At 37.7% G+C, this 25,183-nt stretch overlaps 1 protein-coding gene and 1 long non-coding RNA gene across 15 annotated transcripts in view; one reads left to right on the forward strand and one right to left on the reverse strand.

The window, feature by feature from the left end:
- The window catches only part of LOC119231993 (uncharacterized), a 42,449-nt gene extending 27,015 nt beyond the window's left edge, over positions 1 to 15,434 (forward strand). The window contains exons 2-5 of one of the 6 annotated variants that reach the window (XR_008549641.1): positions 5,512 to 5,621; positions 10,323 to 10,401; positions 12,462 to 12,527; positions 14,859 to 15,434. This is a non-coding gene — a long non-coding RNA (uncharacterized LOC119231993). Of the gene's footprint in view, positions 1 to 5,511; positions 5,622 to 6,346; positions 6,644 to 10,322; positions 10,402 to 12,461; positions 12,528 to 14,858 lie in introns of those variants that run through there. The other 5 variants (XR_008549643.1, XR_008549642.1, XR_005121973.2 and 2 more) reach the window with 5 other exon arrangements.
- The window catches only part of KDM4C (lysine demethylase 4C), a 415,273-nt gene that overhangs the window by 60,415 nt on the left and 329,675 nt on the right, over positions 1 to 25,183 (reverse strand). The gene's annotated exons all lie outside the window — the stretch shown is intronic.

Here is a 25,183-nt window from a genome sequence, read left to right on the forward strand (position 1 = left end):
GAGAAATCATCTACCAAGAGAGGGAACGAGCAGTTAGGGAGGCGGAGAAAGTGAATACTGAAAATAGTGGAAAGACACTGAGGGACTTGGGGTGCTTTTATGAGAGGCTGCAATTAATATGCAGTCTCACGCCACTCATGCCACACAGAATTGTTTTCATTTCAGCAGTCTGTGGATGTTACAAATAGCAGACACCATGAAATGACATAATAAAACTCAATTCTGTACATTCATGCATCAGCTCATAACATGGTATGTCTTATTTTCCCACCCCCTAAGTTATTTTTGCACTTCAAGTTTAGAGCATTACAAATGGCTCATGATGTCGAGAATTAAGTACTTATTTATGATAGGTTTCATAAGGGCCAGAAGCCATTTATCTTATTGCTTTCTGTTTGGTGAGATTCACCCTGCAAAAGGTGAGAAGTTACGAAAAGTCAAGTAGCAGGCTAAAGAAAAAAGGGCAGAAGGATGAGCTCAGCCAGGTCAAAGACAGCCAGATAAACAGATCGAGGTGGCTGGGATCAGATAGAAAGGCTGCACTTATTAAAAAACAAGACTAGAAAGTCACTCTTGGCACAGAGAACATTCAGTAAGAAATCACAGATCTAGAACTGGAAAGATCACTGAAGCTCAGGCACAGACTAACAAATTAACAGTTGAGGCTTGAAAAGCGCAATGTAAACAGTGCACTTTGTTTTGTGTTGAATGAGCAGAAACATTACTGGAAAGACCACCAAGGAGGAATTGTTCGAAAGCACCAGGACACTGATTGTACACAGTAGGGGGTTCAATAAACACCTGTTGACTAAATGAATGACTGTTTCCTTAGTGTATATGTTAATTCATTCATTTAACCATTTAAATACTAATGAAATTAAATTCAGTAAGTAAAAAATTCAAATTAAATAATTTCTAATTCAAGGCATTTTGCAAGCATGAAAGGATATACAAAAATGAAAAAGCTAGAATCCGTGTATTCAAGTAGCTTAATCTGGCATACAAAAATAGCTTTAACAAAAACCTCCCAGTGATCATCACAGAAGCAACATAAAGTGCCACTGGATTTGGAAGGAGAGAAGGCTGGACTAGTAAGACAAATATAGAGCTAGCTCATGCAAACCAGCCGGTTACTACCTCCACCCCTGTGCTCCCATTATTTTATTGAGATCTAGAAGAGGTGCAATCAGGCTGAACTTCATGAGGGACACCAAATATGTAATAAAGAAGCAAATATGATTCTGCTTGAAGGGTTCAGGTTCCATGACATGGGTGTTCAAGTGGATGACCTGCACACCACTCTGAACCCAGGGCCACTAGTCACCAACGTAAGGTACTGCTATATCAGTTCCATGAAGCTAGTTCCAGAGAATTTGTAATAAAGTTAAAAAGGGGTTTCTCCAAAGTTCAGGAGTTCCCTTAACTTCATTTCTTGGAGTTCAGAGGCCACATGCATTGTTTCTGCACTGAATCAGATGCTGCACTAGAGCATGATGGTGATGTGCTGCCCGCTGGCTGAGCCTGCAAGGTGGGATGGGTCTGCCACATGGCATGGGCTTTAGCGAACAACCAGCAAAGTTAGCAAGAGGAGGTGGATTCTGAGCTAACTTGAAAGATTAGCAGGTTTCAGTTAGTGCAAATCCAATGGGATAAGGAAAGAGGAAGAATATTCTAAATGGATGCAACAAAGCTCAGGGATAGAAAGGCATGAAACAAACAAACAAGCAAACAAACAAAAAAAACAACTGAGTTAAGTGTGAGCACACTTAAGAAGATGACAGACTAGAAAAGGGAAATCTTTGAAGATCTTGGACAACACCTTGCTATGAACATTATTTTCATTTGCCAAGGTGAGATACCGACAATGACTTAGTACTGGCAGCTACTTTTTTTCTTTTAAAGATTTATTTATTTATTTATTTATAGAAGCACTGGGTACAGTCAGAAGCGTGGGAGGGTGAGAGAATTCACCAGAGCCAGAGAGGGGAACAGAACAAGCAGAGTGACAAAATACACTGCTGAGGGCAACAGTGGGCGCGGCAGGAGAGGTCTGCGTGCCATGTGGGATCCTTGCCGGGGGTCGAACCGGTGCTGCAAAGGCTGCAGGCAGCTTCGCAGCCCAGCACTCAACCACTGCGCCAGCAGGGGAGGCCCTGGCAGCTAATTTTTAAATGGAAAATAGGACTGCTGTTTTATTACAACTTTATGAATGGCTTAGGCTTAAGTCTCAGGCAGCCAGGTAACTCTCCAGACCAACCACCAAAAAAAATCAGCACAATCTTGACTAAGAGTGCCTGCTGCTCGGGCATGTCTTTTTGCTTGTCCATTGTTTTCTCCCTTGGGGTTGGACAAATTCTATTCATCTTATCAAAGACACCTGACACAGTGTACAAACTAAATATCTGGGGAGTACCTTGACCAAACACCACCTTCCTCCTGTCTTCTCTACATGAACAGTATTTCATAGTATTTACAAGCATGGACTGTGAAGTCAGGTAGATGTGGTTTCATTTTATAGTGCAACACAGGCACAGGATCAGTCATAGAAACAGTAAAAAGTACATGATGTGAACACAAACAGAAGTGATAGGACAAGAATGTTGTTGCGAAACAGGCTAGCCTCTGATTGCAGCCAACCTTTCTTTCCTAGACCCGCAGAGCAGGAAACAAGCTCCCCCTGTATACTTACGACCAGTACTATGCAGAAAACTCAAACATAAAAACAGCATTTGCAAATAAATTAAGTATTAAGGGCAACATCACAATCTGATTGAAAAAGGCACTTCACTGATAGTATATAGTAGCATCTGCCAAATCCCAAAACAGCAATGTTATCTATGTTGAGAAAAATCAATCACTTATCATTTCTACTTCTCTAAAAGTCTGTTTGCATTCCATCTTTCATTTCAAGTTTACTTTACATTTAAAGGATGAAGGGAGCATATAATTACAGATTATAGAGAGCAAATCTTAAAACTCAGAGTAAATCTTATTCTGAGAACATATTAAGTGTCACTAAACATCTTTTAGCTGATGGATGATGAAAAGAAAACCTCCTAAACTACAAAATAAACATCTCTAAGACCTTTATATTTGCACTTTTAGTTCTTTTTATGTCACTAAACAACCTGTGTTTCTAAAGGAAATTTCATTATTTGTAATTATTATTTATAAGAGATTAAACAGAAATTCTTGCTCTCCTTGAATAAAGCATTTTTTAGTTGACTTCAGAATTACTGAATTATTCAATTAACAAAAAAGGCACTGTGTCTCCTTTAGTATAAGCAGGCCCTGCTAAGGCATTGATGTGTACGGTCTCCAACTAGATTTGTAAAGTTACTTAAAACTTAGAATATCTATTTTTATGTCTCCCTAAATTAATATTGAAAATGAGCATATTCATTTACTTCTCAGTATTAAATTTAAAAAGAAATACAATCTCTCTGTTTTATATAATTTAGGAAGGTTAGTTTACTAGCTCTCTATTGCTCCAAGGATAGATTTTAAGAAGTTATTTATTTTGAGTAGCTAATATGATTTGCTATTGGTATTATCAAATCAAGAACTAGGACACATTTTCTACTTATTTCTGGCCTTGAGCCTGAAGGCCTAAAGATATCAGCAAATGAATAAACCAAAGATAAAGACTAATTATTCTTAATAATATATGTTTTGAAACAATGCAAACATCCAATATTATAAAAAGTTATAGCATTATTTTGTTCTCTGATTTTTTTTAAAAAGGCCTGTACAGTTTCTCAAATCCCTATTTCCTGTATATTTGCTGAAGTTGCATTCATTTATGAGGTCCTAGGTGGAACAGTAAAGGCATTAACCATTCACGATGGGCAATGAAGAAATTATGTTCCATGAGTCCAGTTTCAAGCATCTCTCTCTTATTCAAATTCCTAAGGGTGTTTATTGAAAAAATTTAAATGACCACTTATTTACACTCACATTGCATTATCTTTATAAATGGTACCTGTTTGAGTAGTTGGGAAATGAAAAAATAAAGAGAGCTCACCATTTTTCTTTGATAACTACACAAGCTGCTATACTGGGATGTTCTTCCTCCTCTGAACACCAGAAGCTGTCCCAAAGCCCCTGAATACATCTGACTCTTAATGGAAACTGTCACCCAGGAATTGTCTTGACTATGGCCTGCCCCAACCTCTTTGCCTCTTGTCTTTCAATTGTGCCAGCAGCAGACCACATAGAGAAAATTTATGTCTAAGTTAAAATACCCAGAGCATCCTGTCTCCAAACATAACAGAGGAAGCAGTGATAAAAAGCTATGAAGTCAACGCAACGCAAATGCGTCCAGAGTAACCTTTCAAAGGAAGAACATCTCCAGCAGAGACTGGAGAAGGGCTGAACAAGGATTCGGTTTTCCTGCGTGAACACAGATTGTGCAGCTAGACCCATGCCTTCTCCTTCTGCTCAAGTTTCTAAGATGTTTGCTACAGGATAAAAAAAATTACCTAATAGTATGTTCGGGGAGTTGTCATCTAGAAAAAATAAATTTGGGTTTCCAAGCTCAAGTAGCCCTTAGGATTACCGAAAAATTCTTTTTCTCTCTCCCAATTCCCATTAGGGAATGGACAAAAAATGGTTAAAACAGGGTGTGATGAAAGGCTTGAGACTGAATACTGACTGTAATACTGACTCATATGGCCTTGTACTGCATTACCAATGAGGATATTGCTTCTGGATTATGTAGGGATGTCCCCTGAAGACTAGTAAGTAAATAGCCAATATTTTTTCAACTATCTTTGTGGGCTACTTCTCTAAACTTAGTTGCTTCATTGGTCAGGTAAGGATGACAACTATCCCTCATAAAGTTGTTCTCAGCGTTAAAAGAAGTATAAATAAGAGGTTTTGCATTGTTTCTGAGACAAAGAAAGAGTTAATGTTGCTCAATCTGTTCTAAAACTTAACCACTTTCTAACCCCAGCCCAATTCCTGACATTATAAAGACAACTGAGCTTCTTCTGTCACAGATAATAGAGATCATCAGATATGAAATTCCTTAACTGTCTTCCCCCTACCTTCCACATTCAAATCCGCACACTATTTTCAAATAAGTATGTTTATAATTACCTGGAAATTATATAACTGTGTATGTGCAACATCTTGTTATTCAAGGCATTGATAGAAAAAGTTATTACTGTGTCATAAACTTTAAGTGTGTGTCAATATTATTGCTTCCTTTGTAATCCTGTATCTTTTATTTTAAATATTTTAAAACACCTGTCTAAAAAAAAAAAATGGAGTCCTTGGAACCAAAGAGCTTCAAATCTGATGCAGCACAGTTAAATATGTGGACATTCACTATGAAAACAGTGGTTACTATGCAAAAAGTGAAAAGAGATTTCAGTGAAAAAGCAAAAATGAAGATCATGTTAGTAGAATCTTGAGTTTTTCTCTCTTAAGCTTGCTGTTTAATTATTTTTACAATGAATAATTTAAGAGAGTCATGATATCTTTAGAGCTATTTCTCCCCTCATATAGTTTCAGAATTGTCAGATTTGCTCCCATCGAAGACACTATGGACTATTTGTCTAACTAGCCATGAATAAGCCTGTCAGAAAAAGAAGGTGCAACGGCAACCGAGAAATAAGGTAATTCCAAACATGCAGATTTTTTTCGTGAAATTAACAATGCCCTACCTACATTATCTACAATGTTTTTCTCTGTCATGAAAAAATTAGCTGACCAATCTCAGACAGGTATTAGGCTAATTCAGCAATTAACACTTCAGCCAAAGGGTGAGAACATTAACTCATTTAAAACTTCATTTCAATTACAAGTAAATATTGTTCAGATGCTAGGTGACATCTTACTTATTTTTGGCATAGCTTTCATAATGAGCTTTCCATCCTTCAATTCTTAATGGAATTTCTCAATATTTAAAAATTCCATTTCTGTGAGATCTTTTCAAAAAGATCAGTGAATTACCCAAGCAGATGTATAAAAGAACTTGATCACACTTGAAGAGATATATACTGTTTATATTATGGCTCATTGGCAATCATAAAATTGAAGTGCAGCTTTCTATCATTCACATTACTTTTTAAAAAGATGAAGATAATACAGTTCATTGTGAAATTCACACACCTCTCTTTCACTTGGGTGTGGGCCTCAGTGTCTGTGGAGAGTCCTTAGCTGCTCCATGCAACAAGAGTACATGCAGGATCAGGGCAGTAAAATAGAAACTGCTTTTGTCTAATGTCAAGTATATTATATGCATTTTTGTGTTATAATTTTGAGGCCAAAGTAATACTTTTGAAGAGTAAATTATAAACAAAAAACATTTTTGGAATCTTTCCCAAATTTCCCTGGCCAGATGAATGAAAATGAGGAAACATAAAGAACTGCTAAAGAACTCCAGTATTCCTATAGTGAAAGCAACATCTGGGGCCTCATGAAGTTCTCTGGCATCTGAGCAATTTTCAAGCTGACTCAAATGTCCTCACCCCTACCTGCCAGACTAGAGGTACTGAGGGAGACCACAGTCTGAGTTTCAACTTTCCCACAGGGGCAGGGGTCCAAGACGAGACTCTTACTCTTCAGTTGCTAGAGCTATACTTCATGGATAACTATCAGAATTAATGGAATAATGGATCCAAAATGCTTTCTAGAATAAAAGGTTTACCAATCTGACCATTGTTGATGTTTTCTTTAAAACATAAGGGGAAAAACATGAAATAGAGAATGGGAATATATAATACATCAATTCCTTTCAGGTGGCTAATGCAAAAGGCACAAGAGCTTTTTTGGGAGCATGACACAAATGGGGTACAAAATCACATCACACTGGTTATAAGGGGATTGTACCACCAAGGAACAAAAAGCGTGATATCTAAACAAATGTTTACAAAACACAGTAACCCCATTTGTTGAAACTGGCTGGAGCCCTATGTCTGGCAAGCAACTCTTCTCAAACTAATCTGTACCAAGTCCTCTAATTTGGCCTTACTTAGCACCACATGATAAACTAATTTTCAGAGTAGTCACTAGATTTTATCTATGTAGCACTACATCAAAATACATGAAAATAGACATCTGGGCTCATAGACCCTTTTTAAAGTAAAGGGAGGATGAATTTCTGCTTTCCTCTGGGGAGAAAACAATTTACATGATTTATATGGTAAGTAAAGTGTTTTAGTTAAAAAAAAAACTGTATTGGTGAGGTAGAAAACCTATTCTATTATACTACTAGATTTATGGGAAGTTTACCCAACTGTTATACATATATACATTTATATATACATAATTTTCATATTTTTCTCAAATGAATTCAGACCTACACTCTGGACTGGTATTGGGTTAAAACCATTTCTATAAAAGTAACAAACTGAAATTTCCAGTGACAATTATCTGAGAGCCCCCAGGAAAGAAAAAGTCACCTGTTCAGGCTGCCTTGAAATATTCATGAACTCAGCAGAGTATCAGATTAAAAACAGAGTCCTTAAACAGTGGAGATTTTTGAATCCTGTGTCCTTCCTCCACCCCCCCATGTTTTAGGTTTTATGATGGTTTTCACAATTTGGCACACCTTCTTATAAAATACTTCCATGTCCTACCAGGATTATAGTTTATCTTGCAAATCTTTATTTAATGAACAAGAACAGGATTAACAATTCTTCCTCTTGCAGATAAAGTATGGTTATTAGTACACCTGTATGAGAATCCCTGACTGTGGGGTGATATTGTGGTGTGTGTCTATTTTGGAAAGTGACAGTTGCACACACTGGATATATGTTACAGAAAAACACAAACTCTTACAACATGAGTCAAAGGGAAATATGCCTAGGAAGTTTTACATGTTGGGGGCAAGGGGATACACCATATACCTCTAAGCCAAATAAAATGGTGCTATTGTTTTGAGTAGTCCCCTGTACTGAGTCTTCTGTGGGAGGCAATAATGATGTATCATTTAAAAAAAAAAAAAAACCTCGCCCATTCTCAAGTCATTCCTTTATTTGCCCATACCAGACACTAATGCAAAGGAAGCTTAACCCCACTGAAAACATTTTAAACCTGATCAAATTAAGAGCAGCAGCAGAGGGAATATTTTTCTTAGCAAAACCCAACAAGCAATTTACTAGACTAGAGAAAAAAATGCAAAGAAATTCTCTATCACAAAAATAGCTTCTTGAATCTTTTCACCAATAAACCTTCCATCCATCTAAGAATGCCTATCCTTGCTGCTGATAACAAATTGTGGAGATAAATATTTTTTCTTTAAAACCCCAAATGATGTTTTCAAATAAAATAAAAATAAAACTACTACATGCCACTGTCAAAAATGGTCCTAGAAGAGGTAAATGTTATTTTAAAAACCGTGTGTTAAAATATTTAGGAGAAAGAATTTACTTGTCAAGTTTCCACAGAAAGCTCTGAAGAAGTTGTAAGTACATCTATCAAATTTTCATTTACCTTGAGGGGAACCTACTGGGGAAACCACAGAAAGTGGGTCTTGCTCACTTGTTAGGAGGGAGCTGGATGGGGTTTACAGATCTGGACAGTAATACAGTAACAATCAAGTACAAAAATGGAGCTTGAGAGAGGCTCTGCAATAGTTCCCTGACAAGATACACTGGCAATGGGAGGCAGACAGCTACATTCTGCTTTAAGTCCCAGTTCCGGTGAAGGAATTGAACCCATCTGACAACCAATGCCTCTTGAAAGAATTTGACTCCCTCACACCAAACCTAGCAAAGACGTACCCCTCAAATATTTGCAAAGAAAGCCAACCCAGTAAAACCCAGGACTTTCTTAAATTTAAATTTAAATTTAAACAGCTTCCAAACCCTACCCTTTGGGAATTAAATTTGGTGACTTTTTTTTCAATAAGAAAAAATTGGTTTTAAGGAGCTTATGGGAACATTTAACTTGGACTGGAAAGGCTATTTGTTCAGCGTTAGGCTAAAAGCCAAAATCCACTTTTAGCCAGAGGTGATTTTAATATTATACCTCCCAAGAGTATTGTGTCATGTGAGCAGGCAGCAGCGATAAGCAGTGTAGTAAAGTTATGATTTTCCCCCAAAGACTCATTAAAATGTATTATTAAGTAGAAAAAATTTCAGGAAAATCCAAAAGGAACCTGTCTGTACTATCTCAGAAACAGTAAAAATGCTTTCCAACTTATCACTTCTTTCACTCTGCTTCCTCTACAAATACCACTAAATAAATACTGTGAAAAATTCGATCCAGATGCAAGAGGATGAAAATGCCTTAACATTGTGTCACTATGATGCTCTGTACATAGTCTTCCCTTAAATTTGCTACAGAGGAATATATGAAGAATTTGAGTGACTATAAAGAGAAATAAGCCTGTGATGATTCCATTACAATTGCATCCATGGATTTAAATGCATTAAGCTTTTTTTTTAATTAGTCAGCCACAAGATACATTAAAATATGAAATATCTCACAGAAAAATAGTAACTTTCTCAATTTCAATTTTTAAATTCTCAATTTTAGTAACTCTAGTATAATTCTTCTTTCTTTCTGTTTTAGTTTTTAACTCATGTTAAATTATTTTCCCCTCAACCATTCTTGAAAGTTTCTGCTACCTCTACAATTAAAAAAAATGTAATGACTTAAGTCAGGCAAGAGTGATTTAGAAAGCTTGACCAAGTATCAACTTTCTTACCCAATCCTTCAAGAATGGTAAAGCACACTTGCAAAGGCGGTCCAAGCTGCTATGGAAATGACATTCTTTTCTCACAGTAACAGTACTCCCAGCTGAGGACTGCTGGCATGCAAGTTCCTAATCCAAGCCCATTGACAGCTTGTGGAGTGGACAGATGAGGCGTGGAAAATATTTTAAATTAGTTCATTTATCTTGTTGAGACATAGGAAACAGCAACAAATTTCTCCCATAAAATGAAGAATAGAGAAAGACAATGCACCCCTAGCAATGTGTAGAAAATCTAATCTATTAAGTCAAAACCCCAGACTATTTCATAATGCCTAATAATAGCCACATCTCATATCCTGAGGAAACTTTTTATGATCAAAAGATCCAGAAAGATGACTAGAAATCACTGACTGCTTCTGAATTTTTGATGGACTCAAATTTTAGAAGTCAAATCATTTCCAAATCAATGCTTTTTGACTGATTTAAGGCAGATCATGGGTCAATGTTAATCCTGATAAATAAGTCTCAGAAAACTGAAGAAAAAAAAAAAGGCAAACAAACTGAAGGGTACTAAAGGAGAGTTCAAAAATACATTTTTTGATAAGTTCATTCAAGAAGGGCTTGTGAACTCCCCCTCAAAGTTAATGGAAAAAAAAACCGGCCTTTATTCTAGGTTCTCCTGGTCACCCCAAGAACTTCTGGCTTCATGTTTCCTTTCCATCTGATGCTGACAATGCACCACTTACCCACTGGTAGGTTGTCAACCCCACTTCATGAGTAGTCACAAGGCAGGGGCTATAAGCTTAGAAGTAGAAGCCAAGTGGACATAGGCAGCTTAACTAGCTGTACCACAACTAGCTGTACCAGCATCAATGGGAATCAGGGAATTCTGTTAAAAATATCAACCAATTTCCCTCAACTAGAACTTCTGATTCACAGATGTGAATAGGAGTCCAGAAATCTGTATAAACACCACAAGCGAGATTTGGAAATCACTGTAGCATCCCAAACCAACCCCCTTCAGGATGGAGAAGCAGACAGAATTTTGAAAATCTTTATATTCTCTTGCATAATTTTAAGTAGACATTTAAAATTTCTCATCATAACCTAAAATAATGTGAAAGTTAGAATTCTTGTGTATTAAAATATTGACATTTAGAAATGAAACACATATCTCTAAGTCTCATAGTGATTTAACAACTCCATTACCCATTTAAAAAAGAAAAAGCTCTTCTTGAACAGATTATATAGGGTTTCCCGTTCTCTTTAACTTACATTAGCTCTATTCCATTTTCCCCACAGAATTTTATTTAACAAGAGACTTTTATGATCAAAATTCCTTTTTAACTACTCTACCATAATCCTCTGTAACAAAAATATGCAAACTAATTGAGCTTTCATATTTTAATCTAGTATAAGAGTTCAAGTTAAAAAAGTCTAGTTTAAAAATCATTACACTTTTTAGTTTATAATTGATCAAAATAATATATATCATTACTAATTATTAAAGCAAAATATCAATGTTTTTGGAAATGTATCTCAACTAGTTAAATGAAAAAAACTTTAAATGAGTTTATGTAATTTATGAATATATATATACTACAGACTAGCCGGGTGAAACAGGTTTCCATGTCATTTGAAGTTTGGTGGTATTATTTTGTTTTGTTTTTCAAAAAAAAAAGTTCACATTAAATAGTGGATGGGGCAGAGGAGCTCTGCTGCAGCAAAGGCTCTCAATTCTTTTGAGCTCTTTCCGAGTTATACGCCTAAATTTGCACACCAGTCATTCGCCATCACTACCAGCTGACATCCTATGGGTTCTCTTTCAATTCTGTCAAAAGTTAAGGAGCCATCCATGTTGTAAAATATCAATATACCTGTTACCCAGTTATTACTTTCTTTTTTTTTTCCAAATTTTATAAGGCCAGTACTTTTCAGGATTTCTGTTTAGCATGCCAGATTCCTTCCAACATGGAGTAGGGGCCCCCAGCACCATTAGAGCCTACCCTTGTGCCTATCCTTGAGTTATACAGGGGTCACTTCAGAGGTGCCTGCCAGAGATGCTGCAGTTCAAGGAGAAGAGCACTCTGACAGTAGCTTATACACAATAAAGGGTCGGCAGGGTGGCCCCAGCACAGCATCTACTTCCCAGGGGCAGTGTGGCTAGCTGGGCAAGGAGGGACAGGAACTGAGTGAGGTGAATGTCTATCTTAGAGCAGTCTATACTAAAGTGGACTCTCCTGTCTCTGCTAGCCTTACTTTTTGATAAAGATTCCAACGAGAAACACAGAACAAAATGTAGATAATTATCCCTTCTCTGATAGGAGGCACATCTATTCAATAGAGCAGTAACTATTCCCATGCTAGAGTTGCAGCAATCAATGTAGATACATGAGGACACACATTCCAAATCCTGTGTGATCTTAGAAATTCACAATTAGGGCCTTGGCATTTTAAAATACAGAAATATCTACCAATTTGAGATCATTTTTAAAAAGTTCTTGCTTGCTCCGAACTGAAATCTACCAGAGATGTATAACTTTTTAAAATTTTTTTAAAATAAATAAAGAAATAAAAGAAAAAGAAAAAAAGCTGAGCTTCTCCACTGCATGCTCTATTCACATCAGGAGGGGTTAACATAAAAGCCCAGTGGGGGAGCACTGTTTTCTATAAATGCTAAGATTATCCCACCATGCAGTCTGAGAAGAAAAACACAACAGAAAAAAAGAAAACATAAAAAAATCCCACAATCCTATGAACAGAGGTGGGTGCTGGACCATATCCTGAACTCTTACCTTTCTGTGTCTAGCAGGAGTTTTCACTATGATGCCATATGCAAGCAAAATGAAATGTCATCCAAGGACCCAGAGCTGCTCAGGTCAGCCATCACCACTACACATTTTACAGTGTATAAGTTGGGTTAAGCATCAGACCAGAAAGAGTCTATTTCTCCCCTCTTTTCTGCTGTTCCTCTTCATTTTCTCTAAGCAATTAGAGTTTATTAGAAACAACTTTTGACACAATCTCATTGACTCTTTGAAACAAAGAAAACAAAAGGAAATAAAAATCCTAGAGAAGGACTTTTGGAACTGAACTAATAATTTATTTTAGAAATGTGGGAACTGAGGCCTGAAGAAGATTGTTTACTGCCACACAATGGCCAAGACATATCAGGAAGACCATCGCTCTCTTTTCTACCACCCTTCCAGAGTCCCTTCCTTATCCTATGTGACCTCAGCCCCTTTCTATTTCTTCCCCACTGGCTTCTTTCAGATCCCTACGTGCCCACTCCTTCAACTCTCAAATATACCACTTTCTTTACCTAGGTAACTACCCTAGCAATCCCTACCCTTCCACTTGGCTACACCTACTCATTTTGTAGTTCTTAAATGTCATTCCTTCAGAGTCATCATTCATGACCTTTCAAATTAGATTAGTGTTCCTGATGGACATTTAAGGGGCACTACACTTCTTCATAAGTGATTACTTAACACCTCTCTTCCTAGAATTATGAGCTCTAGGAACATTGGAGCCATTATGTTCTTATTCATTCTTGTAAGCACTTATAAGTAACTGCTCAGAACCTGGAATATGGTAAGCACTCAGAAATTTATAAATTTAGTAAATATTTACTACATCATGTCAGATACTGCTGTGAGGGTGTTACACATACCTATTCCCTTAATCTTCTAAGCTCAATGAGCTAAGCAATGGTAATACTCCCATTTTACAGGTAAAGATACTGAGGCACAGGGAAGCGGTTGGAACTTGGAATTCCAACAAGATCACACAGTGTTGACCTTGAAGGAAGAAGCTCATAAGTGAAAGAGCTGTGTAAAATATATACAATGTGCTACTGGGGAGCACTTAGTGGCATGAGAACATAATCAATGCTTGGAACAGTATTAAAGAATAAGCCTATGAACATAGTAGGCCATATTATGGCATTTTCCAAAAGCAACGATAACAGACTTCGTATTAACCATCTTTGCTCTAGTAACAAAATCTCAGTGGCTAACCACACAAAACCTTTGTTACTTGTTCATGTCAAATGTCAGTTGTAGTTCTGCTCCAGCTCTTCTTTAATCTGAGACCCAGGTTGAGGGAAAAGCCCCTTTCTGAGCCACACCATCCTCACAGATGGGAAAGCAGAGAGCTGGTGGCACCACGCAGTGGTTCCCGCAGCTTCAGTTTAGTAGCAACACAGGTCATTACCACTATCATTGAATTAATAGCCCCAAGCTCATCATTTTCTTTCCCTAAGTCCCCCAGCATGTTAGAAGCAACCAACTAACTCCATTAAATTCCTTATTTTCACTAAAATGTTCTATGGCAGCAAATGCTTGGTCACACAAGTCTTGTCTTTGCTAGACACTTGATTACAGGAACCTAAAGGTGATAATTTGAGTAATTCTTGCTCCTGCATACCATAGACCATCAATTTAATATTTCCTACAATTCTCCAAAGCTTTGTAATCTTATCTTTACACAAAGATTTTACTCATTCAATCTTTTCCTAACCAGAAAAGAAAAAAAAAAAACAACCTTAAGGCTTGGACCCAAATTCTCACAGAGGTACAGTGACTAGACCTCTCCTATCTTTACTTTGAGAGCAGGGATGATATGGAAGGAACATAATCTGTCTAACAATTTTACCATTTAACTTATACCACCTTGTCTCATTTGCCTAAGGCAATTTACATGCAGTAATTTATATTCCTCATGCCTCTGGATGTTAGATATGACTATCTAATTTTACAGGTAGCAAATAATATTAGACACCTAGAATTTAAATTCCTTGCTTCAAGTTTCATATCCAGCAGCAGAATTAGGACAAGATCCCTCCTGGTATTCTGTCCTTTGCATAGAAACACTGAAGTAAGATATTACCAACTCTCTCCCCAGACAAACACAAATACATACATCCACATATACTAAATATATGTATTACATACATACATACATACAAACACATCCCTACTTGAGATTAAACCCTTAAACAATGGGTACCAAATAAATACTAAGTGAAGAAAAAACCTTTAACGTTTGGTGCTATATTTTATCATCTTTTCTAAATCCGACAATTTTCTTTTATTACATACAACTTGATCGTTCATTGTATTGAACAATAGACATAAACTACTGTCAGCTCTCTGTTTTGTTACTGCAAGTGCTTGACAAAATTGCCTGTTTCATTTTTTATTCCCAGTAGAGTTTCCTGCCCTGGAGGAAGTGGCTCTAAAGCAGTGTGAGATCTGGAGTTGAGTGTGACAGCCCAGTAGTCTCAAGATGAAGTGTCAAGTCAGCAGACAGAGCTGCAACAGCAAAGCAGACTCTAGCCAGAAAACGACTGCTTATGGCCCAGTGAGGTATCCTGGGGCTCACAGCGTGGTGGGGAGAATCAGAGCTCTACCTCTCTGCAAATGGATGCAGGAAAGCCCTATCCTTTCCACACTCACCCCAGATAGGACCTGAACTGTTAAGACTCTGGCAGACCCAATGAGGGTGAGTGATCAAGGGTCCTATCTTGATCACAGACAGTATCACTAACAATGCTACTAGACTCTCTTAGCTTCTCCTAAATCCTAACTGCTAGAGATCTTGAAACGAAACTTGGATAAACAGACACTGGTCTGCATTCCTTTGTGTCATTCTGGGCTAAGCTAGAGAGAAAACTTAATACTGGTGTATCCATCCACTATTTGAATCTTTCCCTATTATGGAACTAAACCGACAAGAGGCTCAAGTGGTACAATGATGAACAAGTCACACAGTATCTGACCAGGAGGAATGAAAGACTCTCCAGTGAAGGATGACTACTCATGCAGAGCCATCATGCATGATGCCATTCAGAGGGTAAAATGCAGGCCAAGCAGAAGGCACCTGTTGTCTAAATATCATCCACCAAATATTAGGTATTTTTCCTCCAAAAGATCCCTTTCAGCCAGCAATTTGCTCTTTGGGTTCTTACTCTCATGCAATTTCTGAAGGAGCATAAGAAATTTAGGATGTTAGTTCCCCTCGCCTTTGAGTTTCTGACATGCCATTTCTTACGAGCACCTGGTCTATCATGTAACATTTGCTGCTCTGAACTCATCTTCAAAGCTTTAGGGCCTCCCTGGTGGTGCAGGCAGTTGAGTGCAGCACTGTGAAGCTGTCCGCAGCCTCTGCAGTGCCGGTTTGATCCTGACCAGCCGGGGAGATACCCACATGGCATAGCAGACCTCTCCTGTCTTGCCTGCTGCTCCCCTCAGCAGTGTATTTCAGTCAGTCCGCCTGCTCTGTTCCCAGCTCTGTCTCTGGTGAATCTGCTCACCCTACCACACATCTGCCTATACCCTGGTTCTTGTATACATTTAAAAAAAAAAAAAAACTTTGGGGGGGGGAAGCTTTAGACCCTTGTTTTGCAGACACTGGAAACCCAAAGGATTCTTTGCATCACTAAAAAGAGGTCTGTCTTCCTATTCCTCATGCGGTGCAGTTTTTCTATTTTCCAGATTTCTCCATCACCTCTGCTGGCTCTGGCCCAAGAAGTGTTTAATGTTTTTCAACAGAAAGGCCAGGTGTGGTTCTGACATGTAGTTTCTTCAAAGTGAATGAATGCCAGGGACATACTCCTGGAGACACTTTTAGTCACTGGTGTAGTAACACCTGTGAGATTTGATGATTTCCTCTGATCTCTTACATATCTACACAAGAACGACAGCTCAGGTATCTATCCCTCTGCTATTCCTGGTTTGCAGTGAGTATGGTATGCTATGTGGGGCACAGGTAGGTTTGTTTCCTTTATGTTATTTAAAACTGTGGGCAACAGGGCTGCCAAATCATAAATTCAGGAAATTGCATTCTGTTAGACTAAGTCCTTCCTTTAGGACTTCAGTCACCTAGTTATTCTTCAATTTCCTTGCTACAAACAGGTGGCCCAGGTCCCGAGGTCCATCCCATATCTATGTGTCTCCTTGGCACATAAAAGAGATTCAGGGAAGGAGAAGGAACAATAAAATTTCAGGTTTACTGGCAGCACTAAGTGAAGTAATCCCCCACGCATACATTCCTTACAGAAAGATCACTTACTCAACCTTTCCATTCACCCACCTGATGAGAACCTACAAATATTTTAAGAGGGTAATTTGGAAGACTTACAACAGCAGTTGTTCAAGCTGTAGCATCAGTCTCTGTCATTTGCTTTAGACTTGCCCTGGACATTTAGCTCGCTTACGTAATGAATAACTAAACTGCCTGTTTACTTATCAGGTCAACCAACACTCATTTAAACTGCTTGCCAGAAGACCACTTTTATATACTAGTGATATTCAAATATTTTTTGCTTATAATCCCATAAAAGAATTTTGGAAACTTATCTCTCCTTGCATATGTTAAAGTTAATACTTACCAATTTTATTTTTATAATTTTAAGATTGAAAAGAAGGACAGTATTTTCCAGCACAGGATGTAATTATCATGTGCTTTAAACATATTTTTGTCAAAATTTGGAATTTCAGATTAAGTTTAATTTACGTGAAATATCTACAATCCAATTGACAAAGGGAGTCCTCATTTTCAAACTAATGTGCAAAACAGTTTTATTTTCTATCAGAAAATATCTGAATTCAATTAAAATAAAAAAGCATGTTAATATGCATCCCCAATATATCAAATATCTCATTTTTGAACTCTAACTCTAATAAACAATCATAAGAGTACATCAAGGTAAAATAAAAGTCCCAACTATATAATGGCTCAAACAAAATAAAAATTCATTTCTGACTCATGTAATAGCGGTGGGCTAGCAAATACTTCAGTAGGGTAGCACTCCTAAATAGTTATTCAGGGACTTGTGTTCACAAAAGTGCTGTCCTCTCAACACAGGGTTCTGTGGTCTTTGCCTATGGAGGAGAGCATGTGGGGATGTATAGGAACCAAGCCTTGTTATTTCTGCTCCTCTATCTTTGATAAAGCTTCCAGCTACAAGGCAATTGTGGGTATGAGTGTGTAGCTGAGAGATATGCATGGTTTAAGGAAGGGGACACTGAATTTCAGAAAAAAACTTGTAAATAAGGTCTAACTTCTATAATGAATTTATGGTGCAAAAGAAACAATGTGTTGTCCTCCTAAGTATTTATTACCTAGTCTCTTTTTGCTTTTCTCTCTCAAGACTGAGCCTCAGAATCTGCCTTTTTGTTTACCTGAAAGTACAGTATTTGTCCTGTAAACCAAGCGGGGTAGTTGGAAAGAACTAACAGCCCCTCCCAAAGTTCATTCCTGTACTGATCAATAGATCAATATGAGGAAAGACTATATAAGAAAGTTGAGGGTCTAGAAATTAATTCTCTCAGATCACTTCATTCATTTTACCTCGAGGACAGGTACATAGACTCCAGTTTAGAATCACTTATGTAAAAAATAATTAAAAACACATAGGACTACATAGTTGTAATGTACAAAGCACTAGCACATTTTACAGAAACTAGAGAGTGTATGTCCAAAGTTACTCTTACAAGTTAATGTACATATCAGGGCCATTCTCTTTATTCCAGTAAATTCATTTTTACCTATGATATGAATGGATAGTTCTAGCTTTTTATCAACTGTTATGTAGAAAAGAGGTAGCAGAGCAGGCCTCAGATGACAAAGCTAGCCCATGCAGATGTTGCAGAACTTGGTCCACGCAGAACTTGAATTTTGGGAGGAAACCCTCTCTCCACCCGGTGCTGCTGCAATTCCCTGATAAGAATGATCACTGTGCCTAACCTATTTCTATAATGTAAACAATATAGTTTATGCTAACAACTTGTCTTCCTTCTGGGAATCTGAAATTTAGTTACATGCCAGCCAAAGGGTGTGATCAAGTGCCAGTAAGAACCAGAAGTGCCGACTGTCTAATAAGTTTCTCTGATTGTCACACTTGTTCCAAGGAGAATTAAGGAGTCCTATGTGACTCCACTGGAAGGGGACATTGGAAACTTGCATTGGTTTGTTTCAAACTTCATCCCTATGTGTCTTCTTCCTTTGCTGACTTTGCTCTGTATCCTTTCCCTGTAACCACAGCTGTAAGAACTGATATGCTGAGTCCTGTGAGTCCTCCCAGTGAATCATCAAACATGGGCTTGGTGTAGGCACCTCCAAAAGTATGTAAATGATGTTTGACAGAGAATTATAGATTAATTTCAGGATATTAAGAACACAGTAAGCAAGGACAGAAATTTTAGTGTATTTTGAGTTTAAGTTATTTCTTGAATTTGGAACCTCTAGAAAAAGAGAAGGGCAATTTATATACAATTTAATTAAACTACAAACTTTTAGAATAACAAAGAATAATGAGAACCATAAAAAAATATAGATCTTGCAAGTAAAATAAGTATTCTCTGAAAATTAGTAACGAAGACATCAGAAGGAAATCTTTCATGTTGAAAGGCACCATTAAGGAGAAGATTAATCTGGAATTGTGAACATTACTAAAAAAATGTGTCTAAAATAGGAAAAGAGAAAGATAACTCAGGGAGTTTATAATTAAGACAAAGGGAGGAAACTCATGGATACTCTGCTATAGCCTTGTCCCCTACCTACAGGGGTCACAAGACAGGACCTTATAAAAGACCAAGGTATTTATATAACATTTCCTCCAATTTTAAACTTTATTTTTCCCTTTAATTTTATAAGTAATGCAAAAGCTGCAAATTATACAATAGTATGTATAAATTTTTTTAAGTCACCCAATATCCTGCCATCCAGAGGCAACAATTATATAGCATGTTTCTTTCAAGTCTTTTCCCTGTTCAATTTTAAATAACTGGGAAACATTCTGTTTATATAATTTCTCTTTATTTTTTCATCAAAACATGACTTATGAGGAAATGCTATTGGCAGGAATTTAATAAACATGTTGAAAACTCCCCCCCCCCTTTCCAATTGTGCCAGAGATACTCATATGTGGAGACTGGAGGTCCCCGAGTCCAGAGTCCAAGTATTTGCTGGCTGAGGAAACTGAGAAACCCAAAGATTTTAATTCCAATCACATTTTTTGAGGCCATTATTGGAGAGATGATGGACTCAGTTGCAAAAGGACAGATGCCAGGAGAGGGAAAGTACATTCAACAACAACAACAAAAAATAGCCCAAGTATGTGCTGAATGTTTTTTTGCCATGGCTCCGGTTGATATTTGAACACGACACAGAACAGAACAGTGGGTATAGATGCTTTTCTCCCTAGCATGACTGTTCTGGGACACTGAAAATGTATTTCACTATATTGACTTGATGGGGTGACTTCTCATACTGCTGGACCCAGGACTCGTGATGAAAGACTCAGGGGTTAAGATGCAGTTTAAAGGTGTGCCTTTGAGTCGGAGATCCTGCTTTATCCATGTTGTGCTTAACTCTGGAAATAACACAGGCAGCACTGAGGTTAAGGGTAAGGAGTACTGCTATTTGAGTGGCTTTTCAAGCTCAAATAACTGAACTCAGTTTTACCAAATGCAAAGTAGAAATAATCACATCAACCTCAAAGAGTTGTTGGAGAATTACTTGGATACCTGGTACTGAGCAGCCAAACTGAAAAAGAACATGCAGCACAGAAACACTACTATATCTCACTAACCACTATGATATATAAGATACCCCCATCTTATATTTACCTTTGTTTTTAATCAGTGGGAGGAGAGAACAACAACTTTTAATTACCTCCAAAGCAAGCAAATGAAGCTACAAAGATTAATCCAAGATCCATGCCAACAGCATCTTTAATTCACCAGATTGTAGGTGTTCTGTTCAGAATGCTAACAACCCTTCTTCCTACAGCATGTGTGATAACATGAGCTTCAACAACAGGTCCCTTTTCAACATCTGTCAGCCTGGTTTCCCCACATCTGTTTTCCAAAAACATGTATCACCCAGACAGAAATTTGATGAATGAGCAATAGTTTCACCAAAATTCAAAATAGGTTCAGTTGCTCTGATGTGCAGTAGAAAGGCAGGATTCAAGGTGAGAAATACAACAAGACTCCTCAGGAAGCAAGCCTCTGGGCCTGTGATGTGCTGAAGAATTAACAGCTCTAAGTCTCCTATTAAAATTCCTTCATGCTATAGGAGGCGACCCCAGGATGTACCAAAATCATTAACTTGATGTACCTTGGAAAGATTTTGATTCCAATCACAATTTTTGAAGTTATGACAGGATAGATGTTGGACTCAATTACAACAGGCAGATTCCAAAATATATCTTGGAAAAATACACCAATCAAAAGAGAGCTTTATCCACACTTTAAGTTAACACAGAAAATTTAAGATTACAAAAGCACAATGTCCTAAGGTACTAAAGGAAAAAACAACAGGTGACAAATCTTAGAAAAACTCCATGGACTGTTTTCAGGCAGGAACTACTGTGTTCCAATACTAGAGATGATGCTGGCTATTCTCATCTAGGATGACAAACAGCCTCTTAAATAAAGGTAGGGTGCAGGAGTGGGGGGAAGAAATGTAACTTCCCAGTTCCTCTTGAACTGTAGTTTTCACAGTAAGCCTTCATTATCATTGTTGTTGCTGAGTCTAGATTCTTAGTCTACCCTAGAAAATACAATGTATTATAAATTTCAAAAGTCCACTATATCAGACATTAATAAATTTTAGTGCAAAGAGCAAGGGCTTCTGCATGATACAGATAAATTTAATCCCAGCTCAGGCACTTAAACAATATGTATACCTTAAATGGATTGGAATAATGCCTAGCATAAAGCAGCATGAGAGCAAAAATTTTGTTTTATTGTTTTTACTGTTGTTTCATCACAGAAGGATGCCTAGAACAGAGACTACCAAAGTGGAGATTGAAATATAGAATGCACAGTTGGGTGCCACCAAGTGACACATGTAATGGCATGGCCATAACACCCTGTGCAGGGCACACATGCGACAAATGTTGTTCTATCCCCTGAACTGTACTGCTGTTGCTCTTTCCTGTGATTCAGAACAAATGAGGGTTGACTTATTTGAAGACTACTGAGAAGATAAACTGTTGCCCTCAAATTTGTTTTCCAAACAAAAATCTTTCAAAATGATTAAATAAAACGAGTAAGAGAAGGGATCTCTTCTCCACCAACTACTTTATTCTTCCTAATTAGGTCAAACAGGCTTGGCAGGTCAGTCAAATTAAAAAAGAAATGCAAAGCATAAACAATGCAGCAGAGACAGGAGGAATAATAGCTACCTTACTAGGTGCAAAGAGGTATGAAGTTCAGGGATTTGTTTTGGGTGACAATGGTCAAACACTGAGTACAGAACTGTTTGACTAACAGTCAATTCCTTGTATGACATGCCCACCATAGTAAATGAGTGTTTTCCTACAAGTCCATTTGGGGGAAATTTTTTCATAGTCCATCTTTTGCTTAACAAAGAGGCTCACATAACAAAGGAGCCCATCATTCTCTCAAGGATAGAAATAATCCATTCACCATTTATGATAAAAGGTTTTTTTCAGATGTCTTGAGGTCTCTGTAAACCACCAAATTCACAACACCCAGAACCTTTTCATGTACAACATGCATTTTGATTATACAGAAGAAACAAGGTCAGTTAAGCTCATTCACTAATGTCTAATGAAATCACAAAAGGTTTGGCAAAACTACTCACTGCAGTCATTTGTTCTTAATAATGACACTCAAATAATTAAAAGTTGCAAGGGTAGACCAAGTTAAATATTAATGCTGAATTTAATGCAGTACCTGGAATCCCTCAAAAGTATATGAAAATTGTAAAGGCAATAATGTGGACTTTAGTAAGGCTTGCTCACAAGTATAAAAGTAAAGTGGTCAAATCCAAATTGTATGTAACATTTAAAAGGTCAATGCAGGGGCCAGGAATGAGGAAGCCCACATAGAAAAAAACAAGATGGCCCTGACACCAGTACCACCGATACCATCAAACCGAAACTGAAGCCATAAACAGGAGAAAAACAACTCGTGGCTCCACGACAAACAACTTTGTCCCACCTAAACCTGTTTCCCCGCCCTGCCAACCCAGTTTTCCCACCTAACCTCTCCTCACCCTATTAGAACGACCCTTCCCCTGACAAGAGGCACGACTTCACTGATCCCCACTCCGTGAACTTCACCTGGGAGCGCAATAAATTTCCTGCCTGTGAGAAACTTAGCCTGGCTCTCCTTTTCTTTACCATGCCAATCCTTTCAACATTCTACAACCAAAGTTTTCATGCTGGTCAATTTTCAGGAAGAGGTTAAATAAAAATTGCTTATTGAATTAAAAAAATAAGATGTTAGGAAATACACACAAGAACAACTGACTTCTCTATAAAGTAAGATGCACTAGTCTTTTCCTTTGAAGGCAAGCTTAGTTTGCAGTTCATTAGATAGTAAATTCCTGTCTAGAACTGTCTTTTTAACAACTGTCAATGTTAAAATGCCATTTGCGGTTAACAAAACCTTGTGCCCACATCACTGTGAGTTAAGAGTTCTGAGTCACCTGCCACTACTGTAGTTTATTTAGATGATAGATTTACATGTCTCTATGCACTTCTCGGAGGCTTTTAGCTGTCTATGACATACCAACTGTTTGTCAAAGCTTTCCAACATATCTGACGCCAAGCAAGGGAGAACTAGAGTTTGACGGGCCCTAAAAGGCTAATGACATCATATGAGAAAATCTTGTAATTTAAGAATACGCCCCACCATTCTTTCACAAGGACGTAAATAATGCAGACAGCCATTTATAGTACTGCACACATTGAAAGTCCTCTGAGATGGAAAACAGAAGGAAACAAAAATCTGGTAGTATACCTGAACTGAGATGATCATTTTTCATGGAAAATACTGGAAACTATGAACTTCCACATACCTGCATTTGTTTTCAGCCTTTAAGATCAGAAAACTACCTACCTTAAGGATAGTATACCCGAGTAGAAAAGAGCATAGGATTTGGATCAGGAGGTCAGATACAACATCACTCTTCAATTATTGCCAATATAACAAAAACACTTTAAGCTTTTTATTTCTCTTCTATGGAATAACAGCCGACATCACCACTTCATGTCCATTAATAATTGATACTTACTCAGTCCATTGTGCTTTTGTAACAAATAGTTCACTTAATCCTCAGTGAGATTAACAATTACAAAGATGAAGCTGTAGAAACCAAAATTAGTATCTTTCTTAGGAATGATTTTGGCAGTACAATTTTAGCTATAGAAATTGCTAAATCAGAACTATGTGAAAAGCCTTCTAAGCCTAAGATTCCACCCACCAAAGTCCAACGTTGCCCAGCAGGAGAGTAAACACTGAGTGTGGAGAGGGATGTTTACAAACCTGGACTCTAGCTCTCACTTGCCTAATAAGCATTTCCCTTTCTCTTACAACCTACATTCTGTACTTTCAATTTTTCTTCTATTTTTCTTTTGTCACACTTACCTTCTCCCTATGCCATGGAGCTATCACCAGTGTAGTTAGTAATTTCCAAAGTCAATCCAGTAATGCTAGGTTTGACACTTTATTTTTTAATTGTAATGTAATTAACAGAGAGTAAAATTCACCCTGTAATGTATATGCTTCTATAAAATTAAGAATAGTATGCAACCTCCACCATCACAATCAAGATATACAACAATTCCACCAGGACAAAACATTTCCCTTATGTCCCACTGTGGTCAATCACTTCACCCTAGAACAGTCCATGGCACTAATCACTTTTTCCATCATTTTCAGTTTTTCTTCAGAATATAGTATGAATGGGGCCTCCCCGGTGGTGCAGCGGTAGAGCGCTGGGTTGTGAAGCTGCCCGCGGCCTCTGCGGTGCCGGTTCGATGCCCGGCTGCTCCCCGGCCACCGGAGGAGGGTCCCGCATGGCGCGCAGACCTCTCCTGCCGCCCGCTGCTCCCCTCAGCAGTGTACTTCGGTCCTTCTGCCTTCTCTGCCCCTCGCTCTGGCTCTGGTGAATTCTCTCACCCTCCCGCGCTTCTGACTGTACCCAGTGCATGTATAAACAAAACAAACAAGCAAACAAATAAAGAAAAACATGCCTCTATTAAAAAAAAATCTTAAAAAAAAAAAAGGTGTGTTATTAAAAAAAAAAAAGAAAAAAAAAAAAAAAAAAAAAAAAAATATAGTATGAATGGTATTGTACAGTATGGAGCCTGATGAGCCAAGCTTCCTTCACATAGCATAATGTATTGATCCATGTTGATGGTGTCAATAGCTTGTTCCTTCTCAGTGTGAGTAGCATTACATTGCACAAACGTGCCAGCATTTGTTCATTCACTCAACAGCTGAAAACAATGGATTGTTTCCAGATTTTGGTGATCAGGAACAAAGCCACTACAAACATTATTTAACAGATTTTATGTAAACATAAATTTTCATTTCCTTCAGTAAATTCTTAAAAGTGGGATTGTTGATGGTATGATAACTTATATGACTTAATAAGAAACTTAAGAAGAAACTTCCAGATTGTTTTTCAATGTGGCAGGCCATTTTGAATCCCAATCAATGTAGGAGGGTTTCAGTTTCTACAAACTAGCACATAACTTGGTAGTGT

The sequence above is a fragment of the Talpa occidentalis genome, unplaced genomic scaffold, assembly GCF_014898055.3.
Source record: "Talpa occidentalis isolate TD23 unplaced genomic scaffold, MPIMG_talOcc4v2.1 talOcc4.7, whole genome shotgun sequence".
NCBI lineage: Eukaryota > Metazoa > Chordata > Mammalia > Eulipotyphla > Talpidae > Talpa > Talpa occidentalis.